The sequence below is a fragment of the Lethenteron reissneri genome, chromosome 71, assembly GCF_015708825.2.
Source record: "Lethenteron reissneri isolate LAM-NWPU_2019-01 chromosome 71, ASM1570882v1, whole genome shotgun sequence".
In the NCBI taxonomy this organism is placed as follows: Eukaryota; Metazoa; Chordata; class Hyperoartia; order Petromyzontiformes; family Petromyzontidae; genus Lethenteron; species Lethenteron reissneri.
The window spans coordinates 3949168-3959903 of record NC_083849.1 but is presented as its reverse complement, the minus strand read 5'-3'; the positions used below and the strand labels follow the sequence as shown (position 1 = coordinate 3959903).

The 10736-nt window shown below is 52.6% G+C and overlaps 1 protein-coding gene across 2 annotated transcripts in view; it reads left to right on the top strand.

The window, feature by feature from the left end:
* Positions 1–444: 444 nt before the first annotated feature.
* The window catches only part of LOC133361111 (discoidin domain-containing receptor 2-like), a 104235-nt gene continuing 93943 nt past the window's right edge, over positions 445–10736 (top strand). For both annotated transcript variants that reach the window (XM_061579950.1, XM_061579947.1), the window contains exon 1: positions 445–596. The gene's annotated coding sequence lies outside the window, so the exon portion shown is untranslated. The remainder of the gene's footprint in view (positions 597–10736) is intronic.

Below are 10736 nucleotides of genomic sequence, written 5' to 3'. Positions count from 1 at the left end.
AACTTATCGCAACAACAACAACGAGCAGTTCTAAAGAAATTACTTGGTCAATCGAGACGATGATTTAAAAGTGCATTGCTCCACAGCGGCTTCCTGACATCAGAAGGGGAAGAGCGTTCCAGACGGCCGCAGAAGCAGCGCAGCCGAAAGCTCCGCGCGACGACGATGACGCAGTGTACCACCACCGTCTTTTGTTCGACGGTTTAGCCAACAGCTGCTGCTGCTGCTGCTGTGAGGATGATGACCACCGGGGCAGCTCGCGTGACTGTGACCTCATTCCTTTTTCAATCCATGACTCGTGATCCCTCCCCCGTCCCTTCCCTGTCCTCCCCGCCACCAACAAACCCGGAGTCGAACCCGGCCCTCCTTGCAGCCTCCTCGGGTTGGCAAGGCGACTGTGAGCGTAAACTCACGCCCGCCGCTGCGAGGAATGCGTGCGCCGCAGTCGCCGTGATGCCGAGAATTCCTCATCACGTTCACCATTAACCCCGCTCCTGCTCCTACCGCTCTCCCCGTCATCCTGCTGCTGCTGCCTGGGCTCTGCGGTCAAGTTGCCTCACTCGTGCACATTCGAGGTCCCAGACGCGAAGTTGAAGGTGCGGGCTGGCAGGGTGGAGTGGTTGGCTGGGTGAGTGAGTGACTGGGTGAGTGGCTGGCTGGGTGGAGTGGCTGGGTGGAGTGACTGGGTGAGTGAGTGGCTGGTTGGCTTGGTGGAGTGGCTGGCTGGGTGACTGAGTGACTGGGTAAGTGGCTGCGTGAGTGGCTGGCTGGGTGGATTGGCTGGGTGTGTGGAGTGACTGGCTCGATGGAGTGGCTGGCTGGATGGAGTGGCTGGTTTGGTGAGTTGCTGGGTGAGTGAGTAGCTGGGTGAGTTACTGAGTGGCTGGGTGGACGAGTGGCTGACATGGTGAGTGGCAGGCTTGGTGAGTGGCTAAGTGGGTCACTGGGTGAGTGGCCAGATAAATGGTTTGGTGGGTGAGTGACTGGTTGAGTGGCTGGTTGGGTGAGTGGATACGTGAGTGGGTGGGCGAGTGGCTGGCTGTGAGTTTCGCTTTGGGAGGAAATTCACGCAGAGCAGAGAGTGAACGCACAACCTCAACACGCAGAAAAGTGCCCGAGTCGGGATTCGAACCCAGAACCATTGCTGTGAGCCACAAGTGTTCCCTAAGATGGTTGCGTAATGGTTTAGCAACTTCAACCTTAGGTGTTTATTAACTTTGCTGGGCGTGTGAATATGTGTGGGTATGAGAGTTTGAATGTGTGTGTGTATTAGTGTGTGTCAGTGTGTGTGTGTTAGTTTGTGTCTGTCAGTGTGTGTGTGTCGGCGTGTGTGTGTTAGTTTGTGTTTGTGTGTGTGTCAGTGTGTGTGTGTTTTAGTTTGTGTGTGAGTGCCAGTTTGTGTGTGTCAGTGTGTGCATGTGTTAGCACTGTGTGTGAGTGTTAGGTGATTGAGTTTACTATGTGTTATAGTACTGTGTGTGTCAAGGGAGCGGTAGTGTAGTGGTTAGTGCGCTGCACTACGAACCCGGCAACCCGAGTTCAATTCCCGCTCACTGCCAACACCAGTGACAATTACCTGAGCCGGTCCTGAGCCTCCCCTAGGTCGACTCAGTCTCAAATGAGTACCTGGTGCGGTGTAAAAAACATCACCACTGGGGAGACAAAGGCGGTCGGGCGTGGAGCTGGCCACCCACCTCTCTCGTGTGCCGTGCCGGCCTTCATAGGCGCTACTCGGTAAAAGCACTTGTCCCAACAATTTGTTAAAGGCTACACGGAGCATTTTTTTGATCTTTTGTGCATGTGTATGATAGGTGTAGTGGTGTGCATGACCCAGTGGTGGCTGAGCGATGGCTCAGTGGGCAGTGCACTGCGCGAACGAGCCTACGAAGCCGGATGACCCGAGTTCGATTTCACGCCCGGGGCTAAGATCAGTGAACGAATATCTGAACCGGTCCTGGGGCTCCCAGCGTCTGAATGCTCAGCCCTGACAATGAGTACAGGTCCTCCCACACTTACAAACGTTCGACTTACGAACTTTCAGAGAAACGAACAAACCTGTCCCCCATATGTCCAGTTGCTCGTTCGGACCGAGAGTCGATAAGTTCAACAGCCACGCAATAGATGGCGATGGTGGCATCTACATCTGCAGAACGTGAAGAACCAGCGGCATCTACATCTGCAAAATATGAAGAACCCACGGCATCTGCAGAACGTGAAGAACCAGTGGAATTTACATCTACAGTAGATGAAGAACCAGTGGCATCTACATCTGCAGAAGATGAAGAACCAGTGGCATCTACATCTGCAGAACGTGAAGAACCAGCGGTATCAACATCTGCAAAACATGAAGAACCGGCGGCATCTACATCTGCAGAATGGGGAGAAGCAGTAGTTTTTACATCTGCAGAATGTGAAGAACCAGTGGCATCTACATCTGTAGAACGTGAAGAACCAGTGGCATCTACATCTGCAGTAGATGAAGAACCAGTGGCATCTACATCTGCAGAAGATGAAGATCCAGCAGCATCTTCATCTGCAGAAGATGAAAAACCATTGGTATCTACATCTGCTGAACATGAAGAACCAGTGGCATTTACATCTGCAGAACATGAAGAGCCAGTGGCATTTATATCTGCAGAACGTGAAGAACCAGTGGCATCTACATCTGCAGAACATGAAGAACCAGTGGTATCTACATCTGCAGAACGTGAAGAACCAGCGGCATCTGCAGAAGATGAAGAACCAGTGGCATCTACGTTTGCAGAACGTGAAAAGAAAGTGGTATCTACATCTGCAGAACGTGAAGAACCAGTGGCATCTACATCTGCAGAACGTGAAGAACCAGTGGCATCTACATCTACAGTAGATGAAAAACCAGTGGCATCTACATCTGCAGAACGTGAAGAACCAGCGGCATCAACATCTGCAAAATATGAAGAACCCACGGCATCTGCAGAACGTGAAGAACCAGTGGAATTTACATCTACAGTAGATGAAGAACCGTGGCATCTACATCTGCAGAAGATGAAGAACCAGTGGCATCTACATCTGCAGAACGTGAAGAACCAGCGGTATCAACATCTGCAAAACATGAAGAACCGGCGGCATCTACATCTGCAGAATGGGGAGAAGCAGTAGTTTTTACATCTGCAGAATGTGAAGAACCAGTGGCATCTACATCTGTAGAACGTGAAGAACCAGTGGCATCTACATCTGCAGTAGATGAAGAACCAGTGGCATCTACATCTGCAGAAGATGAAGATCCAGCAGCATCTTCATCTGCAGAAGATGAAAAACCAGTGGTATCTACATCTGCTGAACATGAAGAACCAGTGGCATTTACATCTGCAGAACATGAAGAGCCAGTGGCATTTATATCTGCAGAACGTGAAGAACCAGTGGCATCTACATCTGCAGAACATGATGAACCAGTGGTATCTACATCTGCAGAACGTGGAGAACCAGCGGCATCTGCAGAAGATGAAGAACCAGTGGCATCTACGTTTGCAGAACGTGAAAAGAAAGTGGCATCTACATCTGCAGAACGTGAAGAACCAGTGGCATCTACATCTGCAGAACGTGAAGAACCAGTGGCATCTACATCTACAGTAGATGAAAAACCTGTGGCATCTACAGCTGCAGAACATGAAGAAGCAGTGGCATCTACATCTTCAGAACATGAAGAACCAGTGGCATCTACATCTGCAGAACGTGAAGAACCAGCGGCATCTACATCTGCAGAATATGAAGAACCAATGGCATCTAAATCTGCAGAACATGAGGAACCAGTGGCATCTACATCTGCAGAATATGAAGAACCAATGGCATCTAAATCTGCAGAACATGAGGAACCAGTGGCGTACTCTTTGGTTCTTTCGGTAAAGCCACGTAGTTAGAAATAAAATAAATAACACAATTTACGATGTTTCAATTGCAACACAAGCAATCTTCATCAGGTGGGACAACCACAGGACGAAAAAAATGCTGAAGTGGCATCTACATCTGCAGAACGTGAAAAACCAGTGGCATCTAAATCTGTAGAACGTGAAGAACTAGAGTTGAAAATATTGCATCTGTGCAGCACCGCCCTTTCCTGAAACCGCATTGGGGCTCCGCAAGCCTCTCCTCAGCGTGCCTGGCAAGGCGATGTTGAATTATCCTTGCCAGGACCTATCCCGGCACACTGAGGAGTGAGATGCCCCTGTAGTTGTTACAGTCTGTGCGGTCCACCTTCTTAAAGAAGAAGACTACCAGGGCATCCTTCCAATCCTGCCGAAACCGTCCAGTGGTCCAGATTGTTGTTATGATGTCATGTATGGCAGCCTGTACACAAACGCCACCCTCCCTCAGCATTTCGCTTGGGAGCTCATCTCTGCCCCGTGCCTTTCCTGGTCTCAGACTCTGCATTGCCTTCAGTACTTCCTCAACAGATGGCACCTCAACCAGCCACTCACAGGGGGTGACTTATTCTTCCAATATTTGAGGCACCACAGCTTCAGCTGGGTCATCCCCACTTTGGCCCACGATGTTTTCCAGGCTGAGGGATTTCCCCTCCCCCAGGACCCCACAGAAATGCTCAGCAAATCTGCAGACCTGTTCCTGGGGGTCGGAGATTGGATCACCGTTCTTTCCCTTAATGATGGCAATAGGTGTGGGCCTGCAGGTTACTTTTTCAATGGAATTAAAAAGCGATTTGTGCTCGCAGGCCATTAAGGTAGACTCCATCTCCTCAGCAACCCGTGACCACCAACCATCCTTGCAGCACTCACGGCTCTCCGAACCTCTGAGTGGAGGCTGTCATAAACCTCCTCATTCTCTGACGTGGGATGCTGTAGACGATGAGAATGGACCTGTTGTTTTTTCTCCACCAGCCTGAACACCTCCTCTGTCAGCCAGGGTCTCTGAGGAGGTCTGGACCGTGTACCCAAAGCAGCCATTGCAGCTGCATGAGGCACAGTCGTAAACCTCGCCCATTTCCCCTCGACATCAGTAGGAGAATTCGGGGACGATGCCAATCCCAGCTGCAAGCGATGATGAAAATCTCACTTGCAACTTTCATCAGCTAGCCGAGACCATGCCACTATGGGTTTGAATGGAGTCCTGGGTGTACACCCAGCACCGAAGTGGAAGAATGGCAGGCGCATCTTACAGATGACAAGTCGATGGTCAGTCGGCAGATCAGCTCCACGGTAGGTCCTGGTGTCAAGGACATGGGCCCGCATCCGCTGTTCCTTCACTATGTAGACCAGCAGATGTTCTTGCTTGGACCCGGTGTTCATCCATGATTTTGTGTGGATGCGCCGATGCCGGAACAGCGTGTTGGTAATTACAAGCCCATGGGCTGCACAAAAATCTCGCAGCCTCCTGCAGTTGTTATTGAGCTGATCTGGCCCATGTATTCCAATCACTCCAGACCAGGTGCTAGCATCATGACCAACTCGGGTATTGAAGTCACCCAACAAGATGACTCTATTCCGAGGGGCCACTTTAGCTAGCACCTGTGACAGGAGGTCATAGAAGGTATCTGACTCATCGGCCTTGCCTGCATCCCTCCACGGATGTTCGTCCAAAGTAGTCTGGGGCTTACAGCTTCCCACACCTCACCGCCACGCTCCCACACCCCCTTCATTATTTTGATCAGAAGAAGAGCCACTCCCTGTTGTTTGGCAATCTCCTGCCCCGAGAAGAGGACTGTTCACCCCTCATGGTGGCAGGAGCCAGAGCCGGTCCACCGGATCTCCTGGATGCCACAGAGATACAGGCAGTACCAGTCCAGCTCCTGACATATGAGTGACAATCTCTCCTCCGCAGTGAACGTTCGAACATTCCACGTGGCCATCTGACGTGGCTTTTTGTTGTTTCTGGAGGAGCCCCGAGGGTAAGGGTTCAGTCTCCTGGCTCTGCCAAATGGGGTTTGGCCAGGATACATCATAGACGCCTGTTCCCCCGGGGCTTCTGGCACAAGCTTATTAATTAGATTTTTTAAATCGTGGTTTGGTGGTAATTAATTGAAGGTGGAGGGGTTACCAGCCCCTTGCATCCGTCGAGAGCCCCCATTTGGCCGCTGTGGTGGTTGCAGATGCCATGAAGGGAAAAGCCTTCATGGGAATGGAACTCGGGTCGCTGGGTTCGTAGCGCGGCGCGCTAACCACGACACTGCAATGCGTTACGCTTCCGTTGTAGGATTTGTGTGAGGCTTGCCGATCCGCTGTAGGGTTTTAGTGATGCGCGCCGATCCGTTGTAGGGTTTGTGTGAGGTGTGCCGATCTGTTGTAGGTTTTTAGTGAGGCGCGCCGATCCGTTGTAGGGTTTTAGTGAGGCGTGCCGATCCGTTGTAGGGTTTTAGTGATGCGCGCCGATCCGTTGTAGGGTTTTAGTGAGGCGCACCGATCCCCCGCGATACAATAATACTGTGTAATCGCTATAATTGTATGATTTAGCGAGCCTATAATAGTAATTGCACACATTGTGGTGGGGGGGTGAGTGAAGAGGACGTGAAACTTTGATGAATTTACGTCAGAGTCGCGTATTAATGCGTGCGCCTATTTTTAAGGGGAATTAAAAATGGCGTCCACTCCGCGCCGAAGGCGTCACTACCCGTTGCCAGGGGCAACCGCCGTCCAATGAAAGCGGCGAAGGCGTGGCTACCCGTTGCCAGGGGCAACCGCCATCCAATGAAACTGCAGCCCGCGGCGAAGGCATCGCTACCCGTTGGCAGGGGCAACCGCCGTCCAATGAAAGCGGCGAAGGCGTCGCTAGCCGTTGCCAGGGGCAACCGCCGTCCAATGAAACTGCGTATGGTCCGGCGACACACACACACAGACAGACAGACAGATTCGCGATTATATATATATAGATGCGTCAACCGCAATCACGTGGCATTCGCCGTGTGCCCACAAAGACAAAGATCCCCGGTGTAGCCCGAACAGACTGTCGGGGCAAGTGCTGCTAGCGATCAGCAGCGCTGGTGATGTTAACGCAAAGCACCAGGTACTCAATTGAGGCTGAGTCGACCTAGGTGAAGACCCATGACCGGCTCAGGCAATCGTCACCGGTATTGGCCGTGAGCGGGAATCGAACCCAGATGGCCAGATTCGGAGCGCAGTGCACTAACCGCGACACTCCCGCTCCCCACGCACACGAACACACGCACGCACGCACTCTCACACATGCACACACGAACACATGCACACACGCACGCATAACTCACACGCCCACACGCTCACACGTCTGTCACCAAAAAAACCTAACAGTTCCTGAGGAACTACTTGTGGTCATTTCGATTTGTCACCGCCTTGCCATCGGCACCAGTGACCGTATCCTACTGATGAGTCCGAATGATGCCCAAACCGCACAGTGCTGTGTCTGCTGCTGCTGCTCGCTCTGTCGTGCTGTGCTCCCAGTTGTTCGCCCGACTTGATGTGACTTAAACATCTGAATATTGTATTTACACTGAAGGAGGAATCCAATCAGCTATAAAGCTCTTTGTTCACAGATGTTCCAAGGGCTACGGGGTCAGAACGTGACAACAACAAACACAATGCTCACAAACACGATAGGAGTACAAAGTATTATAAAGGTAAACAAATCACTTAAAAACGTATATGCAAATTAAACTAAACTATGTTTTATGTTACATACGTATGTAGTGACTGATTGTCACTGTGTGGTGTCGGGCCTACGAAGCCACGGCAGGTAATGAGTTGGCATTACGTGCGGCCCGCTTACTGGGCGTAGACCGAGCCCTAGCGGGGCTTGGGTGAGCGCTGGTCAGCGCGGAGGCACCGCGAGCAGCGTGTGATGCGGGCTCCCGGGGAGGGAGCGAGAGGGAGCGTCAGCCAGCCAGGATTACGTTGGGGCATGATACGCTGGTTGACCTTCCGACACGTGACCGGATGGGTGGGTAGGTCACGTGGTATAAAAGAGCTCTCGGGAGCCTTCGGGAAAGAGCTCGAGAGATCTCGAAAGTGGGGGGGGGGGGGGGCAGAGCCGGGCCAAGCTTGGGCCGATATAACGGGGCCCCGTGAGGGGCTCGGGGTTCTTCGGGTTCCTGGTGATGAAGATCCACGTCGGGTTAAAGAAGCCTCTAGCCACGCGGTCCGAGACCCGGCTTGTGGTCCGGGCCGGGATAGCGAATCGTGTCTAGTTCTTCCGTAGTGTGGCTAGATGGGCATTCAACACCCAAGTGTAGGTTATGTTATGTTGAGTTACTGAAATAAAGTGTTGCTCCCAAGATAACGTCTGCGACTCATTTGGACTCACTACACGTAGTGTATAGTAATGTAAATTGTAGTGTATAGTAGTGTTTACTGTAGTGTATAATGTAGTGTATAGTGTCGTATGTTTGTATGTATGTTGGTGATGGTGGTAGTAGTAGGTGGTGGTCGTGGTAGTAGCAGGAGGTGCTGGTGGTAGTAGGTGGTGGTGGTAGTAGTAGGTGGTGGTGAGAGTAGTAGGTGGTGGTGAGAGTAGTAGGTGGTGGTGGTAGTAGTAGGTGGTGGTGGTAGTAGGTGGTGTTGGTCGTAGTAGGTGGTGGTGAGAGTAGTAGGTGGTGGTGAGAATAGTAGGTGGTGGTGGTAGTAGTAGGTGGTGGTAGTAGTATGTGGTGGTGAGAGTAGTAGGTGGTGGTGGTAGTAGTAGGTGGTGGTGAGAGTAGCAGGTGGTGGTAGTAGTAGGTGGTGGTGGTAGTAGTAGGTGGTGGTGAGAGTAGTAGGTGGTGGTGAGAGTAGTAGGTGGTGGTGAGAGTAGTAGATGGTGGTAGTAGTAGGTGGTGGTGAGAGTAGTAGGTGGTGGTGAGAGTAGTAGGTGGTGGTAGTAGTAGTAGGTGGTGGTGGTAGTAGCAGGTGGTGGTGAGAGTAGTAGGTGGTGGTGAGAGTAGTAGGTGGTGGTGAGAGTAGTAGGTGGTGGTGGTAGTAGTAGGTGGTGGTGAGAGTAGTAGTGGTAGTAGTAGGTGGTGGTGAGAGTAGTAGGTGGTGGTGGTAGTAGTAGGTGGTGGTGAGAGTAGTAGGTGGTGGTGAGAGTAGTAGGTGGTGGTAGTAGTAGGTGGTGGTGGTAGTAGTAGGTGGTGGTGAGAGTAGTAGGTGGTGGTAGTAGTAGTAGGTGGGGGTTGAGAGTAGTAGGTGGTGGCGGTAGTAGTAGGTGGTGGTGGTAGTGGTGGGGAGAGTAGTCGGTGGTGATGGTGGCGTTATTAGTAGTAGGTGGTGGTGGTAGCAGCAGCAGCTACCATACCTCTTGGCACGAACACAGCACGACAAACCCGTTTCAGTTTGTGCTTCTCGTGGTGATGATAATGTAGTGACATAAGAAGGGAGGGGCTGTTGGGGGCTCTGGGACCCCAGGCGGATCCAGACGCTTAAGCCTCTTGGCACCAGGCGTGAGTTCCCAGGCGGGTCAGACGCTTAAGCCTCTTGGCGTCAGGCGTTGAGTTCCCAGGCGCTTAATCCCCTTGGCGCCGCCAAAGGGGGGGGCTGTGTGTGCTCTGTGGGATATCTGGGGGCGCACACGGCCCCACCCCTCGTTGGGGACTGGGCATAAAAGCGGAGCTCCCTGGACGATCAGGGCCAGTCGTAGCTCAAGACCCAAGACCCAAGACCAGCCATCGGAGGACCCTGGGATGCTGTGAGAGCCAGTGGTGGGACTCTGGAACTCCCGACTCTATGACCTTGTGAGGGCGAGTTCCAGAGCGTAGCCAGAGTAGTGTATCTAGGCTGTGTACCTAGGCTGTGTACCTATGCTGTAACAGAGTATCAGGACTGTTGGAGAGTTGGAGTGTTGGACTGTTGGAGAGTTGGAGTGTTGAATCGTAATAAAGAAGTTACATCTACAAGTGTCTCCGGAACCCGTTACATTTGGCATCAGAAGTGGCTATGGAGACAAGAAGTAAGCCACGTACCTTCAGTCCTGGCGGCGATGAAGAGGAGCAAGCAGCGATGGGACGGCCAACGCCGGCCGACAGCGACGCTGCACCGCCGGCCGACATAGACGCCGCACCGCCGGCTAAGCAGCTGTCTGCTCCGCCAACTGTCCCCTCTCCAGCGTCGGGAGCAGAGATGGAGGAGGCGCTGCTTCGCCTCGCAGAGCTGCTCTGCGCCACCGCCTCCCTCCTGGGCGAGATGCGGTGCTCGCGGCCGATGGCGGGAGGGAGAGAGGAGGCGCGGCGCTCGCCCGAGCCCGCCGCCGCCATTCCCCCCACGGATGTGGGAGATGCTTCCGGGTGTGTCGTCACTTCTGCTGGGGGAGCAATGACCGCTGGGAGCAACGTCACTTCCAGGCAGAGCGTGCTCCAACCAAGCAACGCCGCGTCATCAGCGCTGCGACCTTCACCGCCGGACGACAGCTGGCTTCAACCTAGCATACCGCGTCATCAGCGCTGCGACCGGACAGTGAGGGTGCCATTCTTACTGTAACCAGCGCCGGGGCCGGCACATCGACCGACACGCTGGTCGCTGCCTTTGCTGCTCTGGCCAAAGGTTGGAGGTCGGGAGACCAGCCCCTGACACTTCGTATATTTACGCGCTCCGGATGAATGATTTTTTTGTTGACATTCTCTTCGTTGTCATCGGGGAGTCGTGATTGCTGTTGGGTAAACTGTGTGGAGCTTCGCTCGTGAGTGTTGTCAATGTTTGTGCGAAACTTTGCTTGTGATTGTTAACAATGTATGGTTTGTATTGAGCTTTGTTCGTGATTGTTAATGTATAGCTTGTGCTGTCATTGTTAACGATGTATATACTGTATGG